This window comes from Canis lupus, chromosome 37 (genome assembly GCF_003254725.2).
Source record: "Canis lupus dingo isolate Sandy chromosome 37, ASM325472v2, whole genome shotgun sequence".
NCBI classification, from domain to species: Eukaryota; Metazoa; Chordata; class Mammalia; order Carnivora; family Canidae; genus Canis; species Canis lupus.
This window is the reverse complement of record NC_064279.1, coordinates 13,269,452-13,295,289: the sequence shown is the minus strand read 5'-3', so window position 1 is coordinate 13,295,289 and position 25,838 is coordinate 13,269,452. Positions and strand designations below refer to the sequence as shown.

Genomic DNA, 25,838 nt, shown 5'->3' with positions numbered 1-25,838 from the left:
GTTCTTTTCACTATGAAGTTTCATCCTGTTAGAGCAAACACATTGTTATATCTGGTTGAGATGGTTTGGGAATCTTTCTTGTCATCAAACACAATAAATATCTCTCCTAGCTTCATCTGCTGATCTGCCATTACCACCATGTCATCTATATCCTTGGGCAACTTAGATACCTGTTGAACAGGATGAGATTTCAAGAGTGACTTCTTTATGAGGAAAACAAACCATCAATGAAAATAACCTAAAGACCCTTCTCCCTCCATTCTGCTCCCTGACCAGTTCCAGCCTGAGTACCGAGCATACATATGAATCAATGTTGACTTGATGATAAAATAATCTAACAATTAAAGACCAGTGCAACTATTTTACTTTGGCAACCCAGTTTGTGGTAAATTATACCTTAACCAGTTTTTATCAGATTTTTTTTCTTTTTCTTTTTTTTTTTTTCTTTTTTCTTTTTTTCTTTTTTCTTTTTTTTTTTTTGTACAGATTAGGTCTCCTTGAAAACTGTTGGTGAATTTGCCAAGATTTCCAATAAAATGGTTGGTCCCAATGATTCCTAAGTTACTTCCAGGTAAGACCTCTTCCAAATTGTGCCTAACATTTCTAAACAAATTCTGGATATCTTGTATTATATTGATTTATGAAAATAACACCTCCCTTATGATGGCACAAGCTTCTCAGGTACTTCATGTGATTCACCTTTGCATTTCACGTAGAACCTAATACAGCACTGGAAACAGTAGATGCTTGAAAACTGGGTGTTGAATGACTGAATCACTGAGCTGATATAAATAGACAGTAATACTCTTGGCTTCAAAGGAGGGTTTTAGGACTGTGTAGTGCTTTGAGGCTCTGACAAAACACAACCTCATGAGTATATATTGTTCTTCCAGATTTAAAGCAAGCATATGTCCCTCAGCTTCATGATCTCTGAATAAGAAGCATTTGCCTTTAAAATAGCCTGAGGCTTCTCATTCAACACAGCAAACTTTTTTCCTAGCATATTCTCCCCAGAATCAGTAAGTTTTCCATCTAACCTGCCAGAGACAGTGTCTCCCAATCTGCAGTAATTATCTTGACAAGGTCAATTAGTATTTTAAAAAATGATACAGTCACTTGGCTGCTGATTTTCCTTTTACTCTTGTTTCTCGGCAGAATGCTCCCGGCATCAATTGATGTGGAAGCTGCATTGCACCAGAGGAAGAAATTGTCTATGTCGATGCCAAAAGGAGGTATCCTTCAGGCCTGGCGCGAGGGAGAACAGTTTACAGGTGCTCTGGGAGGCACAGCAGCTCCAGGCAGATCACTCTGTGACTACGCAGACTTCTGAGATGCCTGAGACTTTCCCCTTCGCAGTTTAAACGCCTGAGGAGGTTGCTCAGGTGCCAAGCGGGAAGTTTAGAGTCAAGAGAAATCACTGCAGATGGGGGGAAAAAAAAAGAAAAAGAAAAAAAAACATCCTCTGTGTGGAAGACTTTTAGAAAACCAGCACCAAAATAATACCTCTCCTGCTGACTCGTGGAGAGGCTGGAAACTAGATCAAGCTTCAGTCAAACACTAAATTTTTACCTAGTTTGGTGTTGTTTTTCTCATGCCACAGAATTCCTAAGGATTTGCCAAGTTTGCCTATGAAATGATATGTCTGCTACTGCCTTTTACTGGGGGCAAATGTGATTTAGAGAATTTTTTGGTAATATCTTTCATGTTCATTTTTTTTTTCTTAGTGCCATCTAGAATGTGTTGCATGATTTTTAGATCTAGGGTTGAGTTATGGTTAGTGGTACACTTTTATTCCCATGGGATGTTCAAGGTCGCCCTTCACATCCACATTTAAGGGTATGAATCCAAGGTAAGAAGGATTCCTCAGAGCAAGAAAATTGGCCCTGTAAGATAGGGGGTGGGAGCTTATGGGAGAGAACTAAAGAGAGTGCAAATAAAAACCAGATTGGGACAACATAGTCTTCTCTCTCCTGGAGTGTTTCTGTTCCATGTGGTATATTCTCGTCATGTGGATCCTCTCTCCTTAAAGAGACAGCTGGTCCAGAGTGGAGCTTAGGGAAAAGGGATTATCAGAGAATACTGTCTCTGAGATGGGAGTCCGGCAATCTGTGGCATATAAGCCAGCTCTGCTCTGAGTGTTGCCAAAGCACCTGCTTCCTCCATCATGAGTGTGAAGGTCCAGATGGCCAATGGACAGGGCACAGGGACAGTCAGCGCCACCTGTCCCTGGTGCAGACCTCAAGCTAAAGGGGCAATGGGGCAATTTATTTCACAGGGCTCTGCTGAGATGGATACGGGATACCCAGATGAAGCAACTTTCATAGGATTTGGACCCGGGACACCAGCCACATATACATGAATAACACATATCATAGACCTATCAAGAAGAAGATTAAATTTCTCTCGACTCTGGGAAACAGCACAAGAGAAAGATTAGGTCCTTGAGGTACCTTTCAATATTGATCGAAAGGCTGACCTGACAAAGAACCGCCTAAAAACTTGTTTGCTGTTGCTTCTCCCCAGGGTCCTGGGATAATTTGTAATTCAAACTTGGAAAGAATCCTAAGCTATTTCCTTCAGATTTATTCTTTCCACATGTGAAACGAAATAATTAAAACACCTCATCAGCTTTTAGAGCTTGAGTTGTTTTTTTTTTTAAGCAAGAAATTGCTGATTGAATCCATATTCCCCCCAATCTTCCGCTAATTTAATTTAACGTCAAAAATTATTTATTATCATGAATAATGATTTTGCATACAAATGGATATTTATAAGTGGATTTTTAATTTATATTTGTTAGTAAATCATAATAAACCTATCATCCTCATCCTTATTACTCAAGATCAATTCTATAATACTTGAGGGTAAGAGGTCTCATGCATATTTTAGTTCGCTTGGGGCATAATATTTCTATTAGGCCACAGGATGCTAGAAATAGTTGGTACAGTACCCTAGTGCCTTCATGTGGACACTTGTAATGGTCATTAGGCTAAACTAACGAACATTTTACAATTATTGCTGTTTGGGACAATTCCAGTTAACTCCGTTTTCTTCTATGGCACATGCTACATTTATAAAAGTAAAATAATCTGAACATAAGAAATTCTATGCTAGGATATATCTAACAGTCCCTTCAACCAAGAATCCTGTCTTTGATATGGGCAACAAGCAACATCTGGGAAACCATAACTGACGTCCCTCATGCCAATTATAAAAGTTTTTTTTAAGTGTAGCAAATGTCTCTAACATCCTCCAAATATCCTCACATTATACCCATCCAAATCCTCTTGAATTTGTGTAGATTTTCAACTTGCTTCACTTCTTGATGTTCTTTCAAAGATGTCTTTGGAAAATACACCACCTACAACCTCAGCTCCTGGACTGTAAGCGACAGGACAGCAGGAGCTTTGCCTGTATTCACATTTGCCTTCATTTTCCCACTGCCTTACCCTGTAGGTTTTCAAAACAGCAACATCAACAGTAACAACAACACAAAAACTCAACAAACAAACAAAGAAAACACTTGTTTTTAATAGATTGTAGTTCTTGACCCTAAGCCCAAGGAAACAAACAAACAAGAAATGTGTGAATTGTTTTATCTTTTACTTGTATAGATCTCACCAGAAGTACTGCAAGAACTTACTCATGAGTTTCTTTCTATATATTGCCAGATACATTCTTTGTAGGATTTTCTTTCCCAACCCTTCCTCCTCTCTCTTAAACACTCAAGCTCTCTCTTTCTCTCTCTCTCTCTCTCTCCGTATACACACACGCATACAACACTGCAACTGGGATCTGTGTAAGAATATTGATGGCCACTTATCACTTTTAAAATAGAATCTTATCTTCTCAGTCCGACTCTTTTTCACCTGATCCCTCCCTGTACCCTCCCCTCCACTGCACACTTCGCCTTTCTAGCCTCATCTCCCACTGAGCTCTGACCCACTCAGTGCTCCAGCCACTCCATGAAAGTCACCTTGCCAGTTGTATGTTGGAATCTGGTCCAGGCTTTTCCATTTTCCTCCAAGGCCCTTCCTCAGCTCTACCCTGAAATGTCTGGCACACTCCCATCAATCTTTCCAAATTTAACTCAAATATTACCTCCTCAGAAGCTTCTAGATGGACTCCCCTGGGTATTCTTTAAAAAAAATTTTTTTTTAGATTTTATTTATTTATTCATGAGAAACACAGAGAACAAGGCAGAGACACAGGCAGAGGGAGAAGCAGGCTCCCTGCGGGGATCCCAGTACCTGGGATCATGACCCCAGCCAAAGGCAGATGCTCAACCACTGAGCCACCCCAGGCACCCCTCCCTGGGTATTCTTATGCATGCCTCAATTCCAGTGATTGTGAATCCTGGCTGCACTTGAGGATCATTTGGAAAGCTTGTAAAAATGACTAGGCCCCACCCAAGAACAATTAAAGCAAAATCCCTGAATGTGGAATCTAGCCATGGTGTTTTTTAAAAACTCTCCATCTGATTCTACTGGCAGCCAGACCCTCTGCTTTGCTGTAATCGTTCATATTTCTGTTGTGGTCTTCTCCTCACTTCTCACAGGCAGGGACAATGCCTTAGCCATCTTTGTCTTCCCAGAAACTGGGATAGTTCCTGGCATACAGTAGGTGTTCAAGCATTCTTTGTCAAATGAAAATGAAATACTCATGATGGCAAAGCTACTTTGACAGAGCTTAGAAAGTTCCTAAACTCAGTTTATAGTGAGTCCTACAGCTCCAAACTTTTCATCCTTCAAAGTTCCAATCCTGAAGCTTGGAACAGAAGTGCTTGATTTAATTTCTAAGCTGGGTCATAATTACCCCTGAACGTTGAAGTGGTGGTGAGGTGAGCAATCATTTCTCTTACGTATGCGCTCTAAAGAAGGGTGTTATTTTTTCAAAAGATGTAAAAGCTAGTATGTCGACATGACCGTTTTAAGACTATAATTAAAGAAAAAAAGCCTTAGGGAAAACAGTGGGAAGCAACACCCAAAGACATGTAGAGAAGGAATGTAAGAGTGGAGCCTATTCAGGATGATTCCTCCCCACCCAAGTAACAAGGCAGGCCTCACCCCACATCCCTTTGTTCTTGCCCCCATTCCATGTTAGGATCTGGGTGACTCTCCCTCCACCTGCCCCCTCCCACCCCCCCCCCCCCGCACCTCCCACCCTCATTGGTCTGGGTATAGACGGAAGATAGGTAGTGTGCCACTGGGTCATGGCCTCTGGTAGCCCACCCATTAGGTGACCTCACTAAACCTCAGATTGCTTCTCTGTTAACTTCAACAGCTTCCCTGTGGGTTGTTAGATTCAACCGTTTTATACTTGGCCTGTGCCTGAGATGTAATAAATGCTCAATCAGTGGTAACCGCTACTATTGTTTGATTGTACTGAGCAGACACTGTTTGATCATGTAGCAAAACAGGCCAGTGCTGCCAACAGAAGCAAAAAGAAACTATTGGCCTTTCTTTGGAGAAGAGAGAACATTGCCTTATATAAAAACCTACTTTTGCTTAAGTTCAGACATTATGACCTTTTGAAATGCATTGACAATCTACTTAACACACAAATTTAATTTCTGATCTCCAGACATGATAGAAAGGAAACCATGCTCATTTCAATTGTAAAGATTTGAAGCATAGTATTCAAGTAATTTAATCAGTTAGAAAAATAGAAGTGCTTCCTGAAAAAAGAAAGAGCTTTTCTAAATTGTTTTTTAAAGCAACTAATATACTAACATAGAAATGATATTTCTGTTTGTTAGGTATCTGTCAAGGCCAAAGGAGGCAATGACTAACAGTCTCCACTGGGGAAGAAGGGCTCTTCGTGTGGACTTTTGCCTGCTTTTCTAATCATCCTCTCAGCCAGAGCTGAGGTTGGTGGGTCCTGCCCCCTTCTAAAGTCTCTACTTCTTCCTTCATTGAGGGGAAGGCTCCCTTTGGGATGGACTTGGGCTGTGATGGTAGGCTGGCTGTCCACACCCCTCCTTTCCACTTTTAGCATATTCTAATCTCCTTATAAGTCCTCTTTCTTGGGCTGGCCTTCATTTTGACTACAGCACAGAAAGGTAGGTGTCTTTGCCTCCTCCTGTGGTCCTCTTGGATCCAAAGGAATTTCCCTGGATTGGTTTTGTGATTCTTTGGGCTTACCTGAGAATTCCCCACCACCACCCACCCCCTAAACCCCGTCCAGATGACCACCCCCACACTGGCACCATTATTGGAATTATGGCAAACCCTGAGTTCCTGGAGTCGGAGTAGACAGCACAGCCCTGTGGGGTTTGCTGCACAGACGAGTTCTCTGACGAGAGCAGATATGAAGTGTTTACAGGATTATTTTAGCTCTGAACTTCCTTGGTTTAGGTATCATATATCCATTGGGCAGCTTCTTCATCACCTTAACAATGTCACCAGTATTCATGCACATTGAAAGCCTTATAATCCACAAACCACGGACACACTAATTCTATGTCTAAGCCTGTGTTCCAAGAAAATAATCACAGATGTTGTCCAAGATTTCCTTTAGATTCAGGATTTCCTATAGATTTCATCCGGTAGATGAAATTAAAAATCATCATGATAGTTTTGTAGCAACTTGGAAACAACATAAAAATCTGCCTTTTCATTAAACTATGTTAATCGAGTGTATTAGTATTTAACTAATTTAACATAAAAACAGAATTAGCTAAGTTATGGTCCAAACATACAGTGGGATACTTTGTAGTTTGTACAAGTATTGCAGAATAAAATTCTATGGCATAAAAGATGTTTGTAAATTAAGTGATAAACTAGGTTACATGATAGTATGAGTTATAAAAACAAGTCACAGAAGACTGGCTACATTCAACCTGATGTGACATAGGAGATAGGTAGATAGATAGATAGATAGATAGATAGATAGATAGATAGATAGATACATATATAATAGGTCAAGGCAATAATAAAGACAAAATTCAACATAATGATTCCCTCCCCTGAGAGAAAGACTGATTGGGACAGTGAAGACTGAAGAAATAGAAGCAGTGACACTGGTAATGATTCAGTTCTTAAGTTGGTTGATAGGTTCATTTTTAAATTTTTTGCCCCATGACTTGCATGTTTATTACAAGTATTGTTTTGTATTTGTATTATTGAATATTTGTATCAAATATTACAAAATACAGCATTAAAAACTGTAGGTGCAATTGTAGTCGTTTTCAGGGCCACCACACGCAGTCACTCCGGTTGTCCTCTGACAAGGGGCACCCAGAGGATACTCTGGTAAGAGAGTATTCCAGGTCAGGGAAGAAGGTGCTCTTTTCTTAATTTGCATAAAGGTGCATCCACTTGCTGAAACAGGCAGCTTTAGGGGCTACACCTGCCTGGTAGGGTCATCTTTTTCTAATGAGACCCCCCAAAAAGAGTTGCCTTTTTCTTCTTCACATATAGGGGTTGTATGTGCTGACAGGAACACGTGTGCACCTGTGCTTGTGTTTTACATTCTCTTGATTTACCACATACTGCTTTTAACACGGTAAAAAACAAAAACACTTTTTTCAGGTAAGGTGTTTCCCTTCTCAAAGGGCAGCTAACCTTAAAAATGTACCTTCGAGTATGCAAATCCATTAGACAATTTCACGTGACCTAACCTTTAGGTTTCAACTTTGCTATTGCCCTTTCTTCCCCCAAATCCTACTTCTGACAGATTTCTTCATCACTGCATTGAGTCAACAAATCTTCCCACAGAAGGAGCCCATCTTTCAAAACATACTATGCATCACCCTTCACACTGCGGACATTTAAGAAATGCTGTTACTCCTAAATGTTTGTCAGCATATTGTGGCTCTGGCACTGAAAAATGTCAGTGAAGCCAACAAATTTTGCGCTTGGAAAAATGAGGAATGAGAGAGAGGAAGAGCTCTCAAGGCTAGGAGAGAATATTTTTTAAAATTAGTTGCATGGCTAATTTAATCTACAATGTCTGGCTTATTCATAAGTGTGTATGTTTAACCAGAGGATACAGAATCTAATAAGTCTTGTTGTTCTTTCCCTAAATAGAAATGGATTTATTAGTTCTTTCTGGAATTTAAAAAAGTAATATATGTGTAGCTAAAAATTTTATGAAATACAGATATAAATTATAAAACTACCTAGAATAGTGAACCCCTATAGCAAATGACTACTGTCACCATGTGGGGGGTTTATCTTTCCAGAATTCTTTCTTTAAAAAATCATGACTGGTATTTTCTGAGAACTTTCTGCAAATTAGGCACCACTATGCTAAGCAGTTTTTGTATGTTATCTCTTATACTCCTAGAATAACCCTGTGAAGTATTATCATCCTATTATTAATAGGAATTATCCCCTATAAGAAAAATGAGGCCTCAAGAATTAAGGTAATTGGCTGGTGGTCTATAGTCAGCCAGGGGTAGAATTAGGATCAAAAGACCATTTGTCTGACTCTAAAGTCCAATACAGCTATGATAAACTCTCTTTTACATATGTATTTGTATAAATACATGCTTTTAATAAAATAAAAACAAAGCCATATGTAATAGATTGAACTGTGGCTCCCAAACTATGTCTAGCTAGAACCTCAGAATGTGACCTATGTAGAATAAGGAGTCTTTGCAGATACAATTAAAGTGAGGACCTCAAAACTCAAAAGGTATTAAATACCTAAATGTGAGACCTGAAGCCCTAAACTCCCAAAAGAAAAAATAGGCAGTAATCTCTTGGACCTTGTCCTTAGCAACATATTTATGGATATGTCTCCTCAGGCAAGGGAAACAAAAACAAAAACTATTGGGGCTAAACCAAAATAAAAAGCTTTTGCACAGCAAAAGAAACTATGAACAAAACAAAAATGCAACCTAGCAAATGGGAGAAGATATTTGCAAATCATATATACAATAAGAAGTTAATATCTGAAATATGTAAAGAACTTATAATACAATTCAATCCCAAAAACCCAATCTAAACACTTTATTTTTAGTTTTTTAAGATTTGATTTATTTATTCATGAGAGACATGGGGGTGGGGGCAGAGACATGAGCAGAGGGAGAAGCAGGCTCCCCACAAGTTGCCCAATGTGGAATTTGATCCTGGACTCTAGGATCATGTCCTGAGCCAAAGGCAGATGCTCAACCGCTGAGCCACCCAGGCATCCCTGTTTTTATTTTTTTTAATATTTTATTTACTTATTCATGAGACACACAGAGAGAGGCAGAGACATAGGCAGAGAGAGAAGCAGGCTCCCTGTGAGGAACCCAATATGGGACTGGATCCCAGGATCCTGGGATCATGCCCTGAGCTGAAGGCAGATGTTCAGCCACCCAGGCACCCCGGAAAAAGCAGTCTAATTAAAAAATAGGCAGAGGATCTGAATAGACATTTTTCCAAAGAAGACACACAGATGGCTAACAGACACATGAAAAGATGTTCAACATCACTTATCATCAGGAAAATGCAAATCAAAACCTCAGTGAGATATCACCTCACACCAGTCATCTAGTATCAAAAGACAAGAAGTAACAAGTGTTGGCAAGGAGGTGGAGAAGAGGGAACCCTCATGCACTGTTGGTGGGAATGTAAATTCGTGCAGACACTGTGGAAAACAGTATGGAGATTCTTCAAAAAATTAGAAACACCATATGATCTAGTCATTTTACTATTGGGTATTTACCCAAAGGAAACAAAAACACTTACTTAAAAAGATATATCCCCCCCCTTGGGATCCCTGGGTGGCGCAGCGGTTTGGCGCCTGCCTTTGGCCCAGGGCGCGATCCTGGAGACCCGGGATCGAATCCCACATCGGGCTCCCGGTGCATGGAGCCTGCTTCTCCCTCTGCCTGTGTCTCTGACTCTCTCCCTCTCTCTTGGTGACTATCATAAATAAATAAAAATTAAAAAAAAAAAAAACTCCAAAATGTGTTTAAAAAAAAAAAAAAAAGATATATCCCCCCCTTATGTTTATTGCAGCATTATTCACAATAGCCAAGATATGGAAGCTACCCAAATGTCCTCTCTCTATATATATATATATTTTTTTTTATACACACACACACAATGGAATATTACTCAGTCAAAATAATGAATGAGATTTTGCCATTTGCAACAACATGGTTGGACATAGAGCATATTATGTTAAGTGAAATGAGGACAAATACATCATGATTTCACTTACATGTGGAATCTAAAAAACAAAACAAATTAATAAACAGATTCTTAAATACAGAAAACAAACTGGTGGTTGCCAGAAGAAAGGGGGTTGATGAACAAAGGAGAATAGGTTACAAACTTCCAGTTATAAGATAAATAAGTCATGGAGATAAAAACTACAGCAGAGAGAACATAGTAACAATGTTGTAATAATTTATCATGGTGAGCATTGTGTAATGTATGGAATTGTTGAATCAATATGTTGCACACCTTAAACTAATATAAGATTATATGTTAAGTATACTTCAATTTAAAAAATAATAAGTAAGAGTGTCAAGATAAGATCCTCCTGGATTAGAGTGGGCCCCAAATACAGTGACAGAAAGAGGACATGGAGACACACGGGGGAGAAGGCCAAATATGAAGATGGAGGCAGACATGGGAGTGGCACATCTACAAGCCAAGGAACACCATGGAATCATGGATGGAGGCATAGAACATGTTCTCCAAGTCTCCAGAAGGAAGGGACCCTGATGACACTCTGATTTTAGACTTGTAGCTTCCAGAAATTTGAGATAATAAAGTTTTAAGCCTTTCTATGTGAGGCAATTTGTTACGATTGTCCTGGGAAACTAATACACTGTGCTATCCAGATTATTTGATAATTACTTTCTTTTATTTATCAACACATCACAAGCATCTTTAATTTACTAGCAAATCACAAACAAATGTGGGTACCATTTCCCATTTGAAATAGCTAAATAGAATTCTATACTAAAGATTTAACACAAATTTTTAATCAATCTCTTCTTGATGGATTGTTAGGGTATTTTCAACTTTTTATTTTTACAAACAATAGTGTGACTAAAATTCTTTTTTTTTTTTTTTTTTTTTTTTTTTTTTTCTTTTCCTTTAATTTTTTTATTCCCTTTTATCCTTATTCTTTTTTTTTTTTTTTCAGTTCTATTGGTGTTCAATTTACTAACATACAGAATAATACCCAGTGCCCGTCACCCATTCACTCCCACCCCCCGCCCTCCTCCCCTTCTACCACCCCTAGTTCGTTTCCCAGAGTTAGCAGTCTTTACGTTCTGTCTCCCTTTCTGATATTTCCCACACATTTCTTCTCCCTTCCCTTCTTTTCCCTTTCACTATTATTTATATTCCCCAAATGAATGAGAACATATAATGTTTGTCCTTCTCCGACTGGCTTACTTCACTCAGCATAATACCCTCCAGTTCCATCCACGTTGAAGCAAATGGTGGGTATTTGTCATTTCTAATAGCTGAGTAATATTCCATTGTATACATAAGATGTGGTTTATGACTAAAATTCTTGGTTGATCCCATCATTGTTAATTTTCTCTCAAATTATTTCCTCAGGATAAGTTTGCCAAAGTGAATGCCTGGGTCAACTAGGGACCCCCAGTTAAGGCTTTTGATACATTATTATCAAGCCACATTCCAGAAAATGTTAACAATTTATAATTCTACTAGCAGTGTATAAGTAATGCAATGATGATGATTGAGTATTGTTCTTTGGCAGCCCAGATTTTTTAAAAGATTTTATTTATTTAGTCATGAGAGACACAGAGAGAAGGCAGAGACATAGGCAAAGGGAGAAGCAGGCCCCATGCAGGGAGGCCGATGTGGGACTCGATCCCAGAACTCCGGGATCATGGCCAGAGCCAAAAGCAGACCCTCAACTGCTGAGCCATCCCAGGTGTCCGGCAACCCAGGTTTTGATAAAATACCTCTTGAGAATGTGGTTGGTGTAGGCATCTTTAGTATCAGCCTTTTCTTTCTGGGACTGTCGTCACTAGCACAAAAGATGGGATTCTGGTACATTAAAAACAATGATGTCCTAACTTACAAATTCAAAAACTTCAAGTTTAATGAATAAAGCCTTAAACTGAAAATCAAGAGGCTCATACTAGCTAGCTAGTTTATTCACAGGAAACAACTTCTATCTGTGTTCTGTCTTCAATATGTGGAATCTCCTAGGACTAGTGTGAGCTCTGGAATCAAATTGCCTGGGTTTAAATTCTGTTTTCACTACTTCTTAGCTATGTGCCCTATGAAAGTTACTTAGATTCTCTCAATTTCTATTCCCTCACATGAAAAAATGGAAACGATGGTAGGCATCCTTATTTTACAGGGAATTGGGAGACTTCTAGGGGATAATCCCCTTAACAGTACTGGACAAGAGCCTGACCCATTGTAAGTGCTCCATAAATGCAAATGTATACTATTATTACTATTATCACACATAACTGCCTTGCCATACATGTGGCCAGTTAGTGCAGTTGACTTAGAGTTCATTCCCAGGAGGCCAAGGTCATAGTTTCAACCCCAGTTTACTTGGCTCTGTTCCATAGCCACAGATTGCATCCTAGCCCTAACCAGCTGTCTCCTAGGCAGCCTGGCAAATACATGATTAAATCATCAAGCTCCATTGTCATACCACCCAGGAGGAGGGCTTGGAGAATCTGCTCCCATTGAGAACATTGTCCATAAAGACGGAAGCTGGGAGTGTAGGGAATATCGAAGGAGACCAGGTCTCCCAGCCAAGCAGGATCAGGGCAGAGCTGAGCCAACGGCCTTGTGGAAATAATGTGGACGTGGTCTTGGTTCTGACGGGAAACAGCAGCAATAACAAGAAAATACTGTGCCTTTCTGTTTTGCCCGGTTACTTTCACTGGTAGCTCTTTGAATAAGTGCTGGTTCTAATGATGGCTTTCTGGTCAGGCTGAGTCACACTGAACTGACTTCTCCCACATGAAGAGTAAAGGGCAAATGTCATGTTGTTGCAGTTGTAGACAATTGGCACCTGCCTATCTTAGAGCTACCTACCTCTGTTTTTTGTCTGAGAGGAAAATGAATGATCTTCTCTTAGTCATTGTATTTTGGGATTCTTTGTTATAGCAGCTTAGCCAGTACGTTACCTAATACATCATCTTTCTGATCCATTCCTATATTCCTTCTGCTCTGGTTGACCCAGGACTGGCGGACTGTGCTGTCTCCTTAATCTATTAATGTTTACTCTACAATATGGCATTTAATTACATTTGATGGCTCTGAAGGACAGCAAAACTAGTTCCCTTTGGGCAAAGGATTATCTCAAGTCAAAGCTAATAGCCTTAATGGTTTAAAATGGCACTAAATGGTTGTCTACATTTGGGCAAGGCCATCTGGTCATTTGCAGATAAGCATAATAATAAGCACACGGGCAGATTTCCACATATGGGCTGAACGCAGACTTGTTCCAAATTATATACACTATAAAATTTACTATCCTTCACTAAAACCCAAGCAGCAAACTATCCCTTACTTGAATTGTAGTAATGAGTTGTCACTCAGATAATATGACTGAAATGACTCTGACTACAACCAAAGCTCCAAAACCACAGTGCCCACATTCTAGTCCAGGTCAAAATGCAATTTTTAGTTTTGGGAAGAGTTTCTGAGCATGCACATCATTAATCACCCTGTAATTCTGCCCAAAAGTATATATGGCCAATGGGTCTGTTTAAAACGGAGGCATGACAGTTGGGTGAAATCATATATTTTTGCTCTAGGAGCATTTAAGTTCTCTGAATGTGATTGATAAGTAATAAAAGCAAATTGAGGAAATAATGAAATAATCTTCCTTGCAGTCATAGTGTTTACTTCCATTTCCTGCTTCCCTTTATGTCAAATTTCAAACTAGACTTGATATAAACCTTAAATCTCTAGCAATGAAATTATTATGGTCATGTCCTATCCATGTTTCCTTTTATGATTCAAAGTAGATTAATAATAAAGCTTAAACTATAGAGTGTCCAAGAAAGTTTTGAATTTTATCATGAAGACTACTTGGTATTTCTTTATGTATCAGCTAATTTAAAAAATCTAGTGCCTTCAGCCACATACTTCATCTGCCCATTGAGTCATCCAACAATGCCCCCTTAGACCTATGGGGACACTGGAATGACAATTCTCCATTTCCCTTTAAAATCTCTCAAAATCATAAATTATTTGAAAAAACAAAATGTCCTTGTAATGGACAAAGCACGAGCAGAGAGACCAATGACCAGCAATCTTGAATGCCCTTGGCAAACATGCCTCAGCTGCTTAACATGTAAAACAGAGGTAGACCGTCTGACTGGCTAGCCACTTACCCGAAAGACTGTTACAAAGAGACAACAATGGGAGAATAATCAAAAAGTACTTCCCATACATCTTGAGTTACTGTGAACCAAGCTTCTGTATGCAAATCACCTTTATTTCTTCAACTGAAAAGCATTGGCCATGAACTCGAGATAACGGTAGAGGCCTTATAGCTCTAGTAGGTGATTTTTGTTTTATCTCTATAACTAAAACAAAGGCAGTGAATGGATTTAATTTCCTTTGTGACTGGCCTGCAAACGTGGAATGCTGAGGCTGACCAGATCTTTATCTGTGTTATCAGATGAGGCAGGCCAGAACCAAATGGGCTTTGGGCTGCCCTAGCATATTTTAAACTCCCACCTCATCTGCCATCCGGTATAGCACCTGGGTCTCCTTTGGCACTAGTGTGGTCCAGATTTCTTTGGCCCAATGAATATCTGCTTTTTGAATTATCTTTCCCCAGATGTAGTTTCCATCCAGCCAAATTTAACCTTGTTTTATTATTTCCTGCCCCTCATTTCTAACCTCTTTGGGGACATTGTGATCTGCTGGGTGTTGACAATGCTGCCTAATTTAGAAGCGTCTGTGATTTGCATCAATAAGAGAATCCCTCTTTTCAATTTATTAATAAAGATACTAAGAATTAATATTTCTATCAAAGACTGTGCTCCATATTTGGAAACACTGACATTTCTCACAGACTGTTTCATTTATTAAATCTCAGCCTATTTCCAAAGCACGATCTTCTCCAGTCCAATTTGATTTTGGTGCCAAGCAAAACATTGAAACACTGCTTTTGTGGGAAATGATCTGCTCATCTCCAAGCACATGCAACTTTGCCTTCATTGGCTGGTAGTTGGGAGAACAACACTGCTAAAGTGACTTTGGGACAGTCTGGTCCAGCCAGTTTTTCACATGTGGATTGTGACTTGAATTTGAAAGAACCTTTCCTTTTATATTCTGGGGCTATTCTTCAAATAGAATATGAACCTAGCAAATCTATTGTTTTCTTGTCTTCTGGAGTTCTCCACCTCCTGGAAACCACTAGAAAGAGCAAGTGTTCATTTATACATTTTTTGTTAACAACATACTGGGCATCTAAGAAGTGTTCGGCCCTTCCAGGAACCTATTTATAATTAGATATATATTCTCTAGATAAACTCTCAGTGGATATGGTTCCTCCTTTTCCTTCACCCCATTCCCTTTGCCAGCACATGAATTCAGGACACTGATCTGATTAGGGCCATCCTCTTCCAACTGGGCCCTGCTTCCAGCGTTGTCCCTTTCCTACCCATTCCCCACACTGTCACTGATCCTGATCACATCACAGCCTTACTGAAATCCACCTGTGGTTTTGCAGTTGCCCTCAGAATTAAGTCCAAATACTTAAACATCTCCTCCAGGGCCTGATTTGACTTTCCAGCCTGGTGACTTGCCACTGTCTTGCTCACACGCTAAGCTTTGGTCATGTTTAATAGTTTGTGGTTACCTGAATGTACTCTGATCTCTCTTACCTCCATACCTGTGTGATGATGGTTCTCCAGCCTCGAATAATCTTATGCTTCCCCCACCCCTACTCTTTTACCTCTCTTCATCTGCTTCTTTTTCTGTATGGCAAACTCCTGTCCATCCTTTAGCTTCCAGTTCATGTGTCATTTCTTCCAGGAAGCTTAAATAAGAGTCACCAAGACTAGATTCAGTGACTGGGTTAGACACCCAGCTCATCCTGAGCTAAAAACCTTTCTATAGAATTTTGGTTCTATGTTCTATTTTTTTTAAAGATTTATTTATGTATTTGAGAGAGAAGACATGAGTGGGGAAGAGAGGCAGAGGGAGAGAGAATCCTCAAGCAGCCTCCCCACTGAGTGTGGGACTCAATCCCAGGACCCTGAAATCATGACCTGTGCCAAAATCAAGAGGTGTATACCTAACTGACTGAGCCACCCAGGCACCCCCCTGTATTCTAATTCTAATGGTCTATTCCAATGGCCTGGTGAGCTACAAATTCTTTGATTACTAGGTCTGTGCCTTGCTCACTGTGAACACCTAACCCCTAGCAAGAAACTGACATTTAAGTAGGTGCCTAACAAATATTAGATTCTTTACATGTAACCTGCCTAGAAATGCTACATAAATCAGAATTAACTCGTTTTTTTTTTTTTTTGAAATTTTTATAACAATATTTTTTTCTGTTTCACTTTGACAGTTTTTACACTGTGGCCATTTCTTTTGTCCTTGGTCAGGGCTTCCTGGGTCTCCCAGATGTGGCAGAATAGATAAGCAGAAAAGCTAACATGAGTCAGAGACATGGAGTTACTACAAGGGGGTCTGGATGTCTCAAAATTTACACTGCCACTCTCCCTAATGCAGAAGGGCCACCAGGTTTTAAACCACTGATCAATTTTTCAACTGTTTGTTTTCCTGCTTGGGGACATTCAAAATCAATTCTACAGGAAATGGAAGTTGCTGTATAATTCCAGGTGACTTCCTGCTTATGATAGGAGTTGCTGAAATGAAAAGTAGTATGACTTTGTGGATGAAGGGTTCTTCTAAACATATGAAGCAGAATGAAAGAAAATATGGCATCTGCAGCCAAGGATAGCTGTGCTTGGCTATCTCTTGGGCAGGATGGGAGAGAAAGTGGAAAAAACAAAAGCTTTTCTGATTCTTGTCTGGCCAAATTTTCTTTCCTCATTTTGCCAGCCAAAAGTAGCCTTGAGAAATGCCCATATTTTCATTTCATTTTACTCTTTTCATTTCCAGGTAGGTTTTTCTCTCTAGAGGCTTTGCCTATCCCCTTGGGTTATCTTCACCTTACCTCCCCCTGTAGTGTCTCTGAATACTCAATAATACTCTTATTCTTCTAATCCCTTTAGTTGGTGTGCTTTTGGTCATCCATCCTATCTGCCTGGAATGCTTCAATCAAAGCAGCACATTCTTGCTTGGCTCTATTTCCAGGGGCTTCTATCTGGTTACCTTTTCTCCCTCCCCATCACCTTCTTTCTTTCTATCCATAAACCTTTATTAGACCTTTGTGAAGCCAACTGAGATAGCAGGGAATATACATAATAATTCATTCAAAAAGGAATCAACTGCATTTTGATGAGAGAGATCATTTCACAAGACTTGTGGGAAGCACAGCTATTGTTCCCCCTCCGACTGCAGGGTTGGAAAGCCCTGGCTAGCCCTTGTCTGTTCTCACCCTGCCTTAGTAGTCTGGTCACATAGGCGGCCTGGCACCGATTGCTAGCCATAGCTCACCCTCTATGGCAGGAGGCGATCAATAGATGGATTAATCACACTTTGGGGAGCTCACACCCTGGGAAGGAGAGAAAATGAGGATTGGAAAAGGGAGGAGGCTGTTGCCAATGTGTTCTGCCTGGAGTTTATAGACGGGTGCACACAATGCAGGCCCACAAAGAAAACCACTTTGCCCACCAGGATGACCAAGACCAGTTGCATAATGAAATCTTCTAGAAATTTATCATTAGCTTGATCACAGCTGATTGGCAGTGCTTAAATATATATATAGCTCAAAGCCTAAAAAAATATATGAGACATAAGTGACCTAGTGAATAAGGTTATGCTTTTTCATACAACCAATCACCAAATATGCATTCTTTTCATATTGAAAAGAATGTGTATGTGTCCTTTAAATGTATTTTTAAAGACTCAGAAATTGGAGAGGGTGAAGGTTGTTTGTACAGCTTACGTATTAATTTGTAACCGGGAGGTTTGCACATGAAGAACCCTTGTCATTAAAAGTCAGCTCCTAAATTCTTATTTGGGGCAAGTTGGGATGACAGGGAGATCTTGATTATTGAATAAGAGGCCCACATAGCTCAGAAATCCAAGAATTCAAGCTCTATTCTACTAGAAGCCATTGTATGTACAAAGTACCTTGCATTTTGGATCAATATAGGTTTGAGTCTTCCTTCTGCTACTGACCAGCTAAAGGAAAGCAACAGAATTTCCCTTGAGTCTCAGTTTTCTCATCTCTGTAATGGATTAACCGTCTTTTGAGGTTGCTAAGAGCAGACAAGACAACGCAAATGGAAGTGTTTCATAAACTGAAGTGGGCTCTGCAAATTTAAACATTTTTACAAAGGAATGTGCTTAGAAAGGGTAAGGAGGGGAGAAGTGCCTGCACATTTGGACTATTATCCCTTAACTGGTCCTCTAACGTGGTTATTCAAGGTAATGAGACAGTCACAGAAAACAATGTTATTTGGAACTAAAAAAAAAAACCAAACAAACAAAAAACAGCTACTGATTTTTATCTTCCTGAGTAAAGCTATTTGCCTTCACCAACACTTATCCACAAAATCCATTTTGGTTCAAGAGGACTCAGGGCTCTGTCCCTGTTTTACCTCCCACTCTGGATAAAATCATTACCATTTATAAAACGGTTTGATTAATGTTTGATTAAGGAGTTCTGACCTTTTGGGAGTTAGCATCATAATTACAGGGCTTTGCATGGTTCCCAGCCACTCAGATGGCTCCCTAGTTGAGACCTCTTTTCAGTAGCACTGAGTGACAGGCATCAAGGAGCAAAGTTCCCCTAATACCGTAATCACCAGGTACCACTTAAGTGCAGCTCACATGTTTGCTCCAGACTGGCAAGCAAATGAGGCTGCCTTTTAGGGCTCTAAGTCCTTTTCCATGTGTTCCATTTCTGCTTTTAACAGCTTTGTTAATTCAATCACCACCTCCATTCAAACAATAGCCAAAGGCGGCTGGGAGGAGTGTAGGAGGCAGTTCTGGGGCTGCGTCAAAACTTCATCACACTACCCTGAAATGGCTCATGTGCTGGGAGAGAGGACCAGCTGGGCCAGTTGGCTGAGATGCTGGGCTGCAGAACGGGCAGCAGGTGTTCCCAGTAACAGCAACACACTTGAACCAGGTGTCACATGAAATGTGGAGAAGGGGCCTTCCTCTGCTTTATAAGCACAACTCTCTTTGGCCTCTAGAGTTTTCATAAGCATAAGGGAAATGAATCAGAATATGAGAATTTGGTGGGAATTGTCATGTTTCACTGCTCTGTTGTCTCTCATTGGTGAGACAAGACAAAGAAAAAAAAAAAAAACACAGCCACCAGAGCCTGACCAGCCTCCTTGGCCACTTAGAGCCCACCACCTAATGGTGCTTGGCTTCTGCGCTCAGAAGCAAACTGAGGAGAATTACTATCCAATGAGTCTAGTCCACCATTTCCCCAAGTGTGTGGGATGCAAATAGAGGTCACCTGAGAAAAGAGTTCTGGGCACATATAACTCTTGGAAATTCTGGATGAACTAAATTTATTTATTTATTTATTTATTTTTAATACATTTATTTTTTATTGGTGTTCAATTTACCAGCATACAGAATAACACCCAGTGCTCATCCTGTCAAGTACCCCCCTCAGTGCCCGTTGTATCACTGCAGGACTTCTCAGACCCTTGAATTCCTTAATATGCTTAATCTATCTCTAAAAGGAAGGTAAAGAATGCAGCATATCCTAAACTGGGCTGATCCACAAAACTCTTTTATGTAAAATACCATTTGGGAAATGGTAATCTAGTCCAGTCTGAATTTTTTTTTTTCTTAAGAATTTAGGTTTCCTTTTCTTTCGTGTCTGGACTTCAAACTTTGCTGCCTTCCTATGTATGTGTTGTTTTTTTAAAAAATGTAAGTATGTTTCAAAGTACTCAAATATTAGCAGCAGAACTTTCCAGTGACCAGGACTTGTGTAATTTGCTTTATGTAGAATTACCCCAATGTTATGGTGGATGCTGACCTTCCACTATTAGCAGCTTAAATCCTACCGCCCTTTGTATCTTACTCCTCCTATGTTACTACTACATATGTTACTACTCCTAGAACATAAACATGGACAGGAAAGAGGTAAAATACAAGATGTTGTGGACCTTTACTTCCTAACCACAAGTGCTCTTGAGGGAAGAACAAAGTAATGTAAAGAGTAAGGGACTGTGAACCACACAGGTTCAAATCCTGGCTCTGCTTCTCATGAGCTATGTGGCTTGGACAAGTCAGTTAATCTCTCTGTACTTCTACTTCCTCCTCTATAAAGTGAGGTCAACAATATTGTGTGCAATTTAGGTTGGTGTAAGGATGCAATGAGATCCTGCTCCTCACCAGAAACCAGTTGCTATTATGATGCATAACGTGAGTGCAGTGGGCAACCAATATTTGTATAACTGAATTGGACACTCAGAATCTAAACCTCCAGCTACATTTTTTTTTTTTTGGATTCTTTCTTGCCATGCCTAGGAAGGAGTCAGCAGATGGTAGGTGTGCAGTGTTGCTAGACTGCAAGAGAGAGAGAAAATTAAATAAACTCTTCCTAGGGTCATTTGAGATGGTTCTTTTTATAATTTTTTCTAAACTTCAAAAGTATTCATGTGATTTTGTTATTGGGAATACAAAGAAAGTAAATTCAATTTAATAAAAATGTCTATAAAAGATGTTTACCACACCTTTACTTATACTGGTGATAAACAGAAACAGCAATTTCTCGGTAATAAAGAAATGACTAAGTAAATTATGTTGGAGCTATATGATGAAATATCACACGGCCATTAAAATAATTTTTATAAAGAGTTTAATAAGGAGAAAATGATTATGATGGAATATTAGGGAAATAATGAGTACAAAATAATATAGAGAATGTGATCACAATTACACAGAAATAAGGCTAGAAAGCGATCTAATGAAAATAGCCTAAGTGTGAATGGTGATTTATTTGGGCAAAGAATTTTTTAACTCTAAATTTTCCAAAATTATGTAATAATTATGAATTGCTTTTATATTTTTAAAAATATATTTTATATATATTTTTATAAATATAAATAAAAAATATATTTTAAAAATATATATCATTTAAAATAGAAACAAACTTGTGTTAATTCTTCCAAACATTGATTCTTCTTGATTCCCAGACAAGGAACCATTCAACTCTAAGCAGCAATGACAACTCAGGTCCAGGTGTCACCTGTTGGCTGGTTGTAACCACTGAGTCAGAGCAAGCACTGAGGTCAGCAACACAGAGGCCTGAGGGGGAACATAGCATGTGCCTGATATGTTCTTTTTTTTTTTTTTTTTTTTTTTTTTTTTTTTTTAAAGATTTTATTTATTCATGATAGTCACAGAGAGAGAGAGAGAGAGGCAGAGACACAGGCAGAGGGAGAAGCAGGCTCCATGCACCGGGAGCCCGACGTGGGATTCGATCCCGGGTCTCCAGAATCGCGCCCTGGGCCAAAGGCAGGCGCCAAACCGCTGCGCCACCCAGGGATCCCCCTGATATGTTCTTAAAGAGCAGATTTCTTACTCATTATTCAGGCATTTCCCTAAAGCCTATGCTCCCAATCTTCTGTCTTTGGAAAGCAGCTTGCTTAAGAGGAGTAAGGAATATATTCCCTCCTGAGGCTCTTTCATTTTCATCCATTGCTGGAAAAAAAGCATTTCCTTAGTTTGGGCCTCCACAAGCTGGATCCCAACTATCTTTGCAGAATCATTTCCCACTACTCCACCCCACAAGTCTTTCGCAACAATTAAGCTGGTCTATTTAATAGATCGAAGCAGAATCCATGAGAACAGCAGCAATGTAGCTGGGACATCTCTTACATGTTTACTTAATAGATGATGGGTGTTTCTGGAGGAGAAGAATAAGGCAGAGATGATATTTCAGCTGTGAAATATTGGTGAAAAGAATAAATTGGGGCAAAAAGGTAGAGTAGTTTGCCTACATTTTCCCTCTCTAGGATATTTCCCTTGGCATCTTCAAATATCGAAACCATCTTATGAAGCTGAACTCCTAGGTATTCTTCACAGGAAATGAAAATTTAGGAGTGCCCGGGTGGCTCAGTCTGTTAAGTGTCTGACTCTTGATTTCTTCTCAGGTCATGATCTCAGGGTAATGAGATGGAGCCCCACACTGGGCTCCACACTGGGTGTGACGCCTGCTTAAGATTATCTCTCTCCTTTCTCTGCCCCTCCCATCTCTATAAAAAAGAAAAGAAAAAAGAGAAAAAAAGAAATGAAAACATTCAGAAAAACTTGCATGTGAATGTTTATTGATTATTTCCCAAAAATGGAAACCACCCTAATATTAACTGGTGAATAGATAAACAAATTGTGTTGTGATATGTCCATATAATGAACTACCAATAAGCAATAAAATGGAACAATCCAAAAAAACTCACAATGTAAATGAATTTCAAATGCATTATTCCAAATGAAAGAAACCTGACTCAAAAGATCACATACTGTATGATTCCATTTATAAGATATTCTGGAAAAGATAAAACTACAGGAACAAAAAATAATTTAGTGGTTGCCGAAGGGAAAGTAGTGGAAGAGATTGAGTACAGAGGGGCACAAAGGAACTCTGTGAGATGATGGAAATGTTCTATAACTTCAATGTGGTGGTAGACACATTGGTGAAGACTCATAACTGTACACAAAAATTGGTGCATTTCACTGTATGTAAGGTGTACTTCACTAAACCTGACTTAAAAGAAAAAGTTTCAGGACTCCTTACACTCTTAAAAATGATCGAGGAACCCAAAGAGTTTATATTTGTGTGCATTATATCCGCTGATATATGTTGTATTAGGAACTGATGCTGAGAAAAACATTTTAAATATTTATTTATAGACTCAACTAAAATAGTAAATAATAACCTCACTGTACATTAACTTAACCAATGTCTTTTTATGAAAAAACACTATATTTCCAAAAACAAACAAAAGAAAGGTATGGAGGAAAACCAAAGTACTAACATCACTGATGTCTGGCTTACTAGATGGCATGGAGATTCTCTTGCCTGCTTTTGCATTCAATCTGTTGCTATATGTTGTTTTGGTTGAAGTGTATGAAGAAAATCCTACTTCATGCAAATATGTAGTCAGAAAAGGAAAGAGTATTTTGATATTCCTCAGATAATTATAGCTATTCTTTTTTGATGCTATACCAAAATTCTCTAAGCAGTTTTTTTTTTCCAAAGATAGTTACAACATGAAATCTAAAATCATACAATGAAACTTTTCATACTCTGTTACGTTAAAAATCCATTGGGCTATCTTACATGTTGAATGAACTGATTACCCATTCATGATTTTGTACCATCAGGCATTAGTCATTTGGAAAATATTGGTTGAGTTAGGCAAATCTTCCAAATGTTGGCCCATTTCATTATTTTATTTACATATAATATATATATGAAGTACATATAAATATATATATTACATTCATTAATATCATCACCTATCTCATCAGAAAGCTCTTCAAGTATTGGGAAGCTGTCAAGCTTATGGTAGTGGATATGGTTTGCCAAAAATTCTAATTTTTACTTGAAATCTCTAATTTTATTTTTGGCAACAGATACTGCCAGTTGTTTTCCTTGAAGTGACAAGCTCACTTCATTTCATTTTCAAGAAAAGGTCTGCCAAATATCTAGGCTTCTTATATCCATAGTTGTCTGTTTGTCATTTTTTTTTTTCAAGAAAAAAATGTTCTGTGAAGAAAAAGCAGCTATTTCTAGTTCAGGATGCAAGTCAATCGCACAAGTATTTTCTCTAAGATGATCAGCCTTCAATCCAGCAGAAGTGCTTTCTGTGTACCTTCCACTTTATCATACAGCATATTAAAAAGATTTATACTATAGAGTTGAGAGTTAATAAAATTATTTCATTGTTTCATCAAGAACATTCTTAAGTAAAGGGCACTTGGTTGGCTCAGAAGGTTAAGCTTCTGCCATCAGCTCAGGTTATAATTTCAGGGTCCTGGGGTCAAGCCCCAAGTCAGGCTCCCTGCTCAGTGGGGAGTCTGCTTGTCTCTCTCCCTCTGCTTCCACTCATGCTCTCTCTCTCTCTCTTTCTCTCTCTTGCTTTCTCATTCTTTCTCTCAAATATATAAATAAAATCTTAAAAAAAAAGTAGGGGCACCTGGGTGGCTCAGTGATTGGGCATCTGCCTTTGGCTCAGGTCATGTGATCCCAGGGTCCTTGGATGGAGTCCTACATCAGGCTCGCTGTGAGGAGCTTGCTTGTCCCTCTTCCTCTCTCTCTGCGTCTCTCATGAATATATAAATAAAATATTTAAAAATAATAAAATTAAAAATTAAAACATAAAAAAAGAATATTAAGTGAAATTGGCAGCTTGGTTAAACTGTGAGTGTATAACAGTGAAGAACACCCATACGCCACCAATACAGATTAGTGCCACTGTAGTTTTAACCACGATCTTTGCAGTATTAACACAAAAGTCAACAGACTTAAAAAAAGGTGAAGTCTTGCATTGTTATAAAAATACTTTTGACCCTGTAGACTTCTTGAAAAGATCTCCAAGACTCCTGAGGCGGGAGGAGTCTTCTGACCATACTTGTAGAAACGCTGATCTAAACCTTTCTCATTTTTATGTCCTTTCTTAAATCTGTCTCCTTAAAATCTCCCCTTACTAAACCACTCCACAGCCATCACCCTGGAATCTTCATCCCAGTCACCCTTGTCTGCTCCACTCTTATGGTTCCTATTATTCACTTTTTACCTGTCCTCTAGTTACTTTCCAAACTTCTTGAGGGTGGGGAATGTTTCTTCGAATCCCCCTTGCCACAACCCTGGACCAACAACTTATAGATACTTTACACATTACAGACACTATAAAAGTTTTTGGTGATTTGCAAATGTTAAAAAATGTTATGCACAAGTTGACAGCTCTCAGTACATAGACACAATGTCAGTGTTCATCTAATTTAGGAAGTAAGTGTTAAGGTAAGGCATCATCACTTCAGAATATTTTCAGACTCCCAACACCTGAGGCCAGCCCATTTTAACTCCAATCTTTCTCCTCTGGATATTAAAATTTTATATTTTCTCTTTAGTCTGTCCTCACTCTCGGTAGAAGCTAAAGAAGAGACCGTGGTATTATGGAAATAGCCAATGTTTTGGAATTGCAAAAAAAAAAAAAGTGAGTTCATATTTAATGTGTACCACTGACCTGACCTTAGCAAGATACTTTAGATCTCTGAGCCTTAAGCTATCCCATCTGAAATGAAGACAGGGATCGCTGTGTCGGCCACCTCATAGGGTTATAAGGATTAAAGGAGATAGCAGCTGAAAAGCACTGAGCTCATAGATTTGCTCGAAAATGCTGGTTGCATTGGCACAAGTTCCATTTGACTTTTCTTACTGGGGGGGGGGGGGGTGCTGTCTTTTCCTAGTTTATGGCAAATGCCCAAGTCAGCTTCTTCCTTGTTTGATAGCCTTCACAGTACTCTTCCTATCCTTGTTTGCTTATGACCCCTCCCCTAGTCCCTAGTCACTTAGTGTTGATTTAGCCTAGCTTTCTCATTCAGTCTAATAATTTCAGACTTTGCATTTAGGATCAAGTCATCATTAGATATCTTACTGGTCACTAGGCAAGGAGACAGATGGACCCCATAAGTCAAGAAGACTTCTACCAAAAAAAAATAATAATAATAAAGAATTTTCTCTATCTAAAAAAGGGAAGATTTGTTCATTAAATATTAATTCAGGTTTCCCAAGGTTTGCAATTCTTG

At 39.1% G+C, this 25,838-nt stretch overlaps 2 long non-coding RNA genes across 2 annotated transcripts in view; one reads left to right on the top strand and one right to left on the bottom strand.

The window, feature by feature from the left end:
• Positions 1-2,089, top strand: part of LOC125754491 (uncharacterized) — a 42,064-nt gene extending 39,975 nt beyond the window's left edge. The window contains exon 4 of the long non-coding RNA XR_007408856.1: positions 487-2,089. This is a non-coding gene — a long non-coding RNA (uncharacterized LOC125754491). The remainder of the gene's footprint in view (positions 1-486) is intronic.
• The window catches only part of LOC125754490 (uncharacterized), a 64,477-nt gene that overhangs the window by 8,019 nt on the left and 30,620 nt on the right, over positions 1-25,838 (bottom strand). The gene's annotated exons all lie outside the window — the stretch shown is intronic.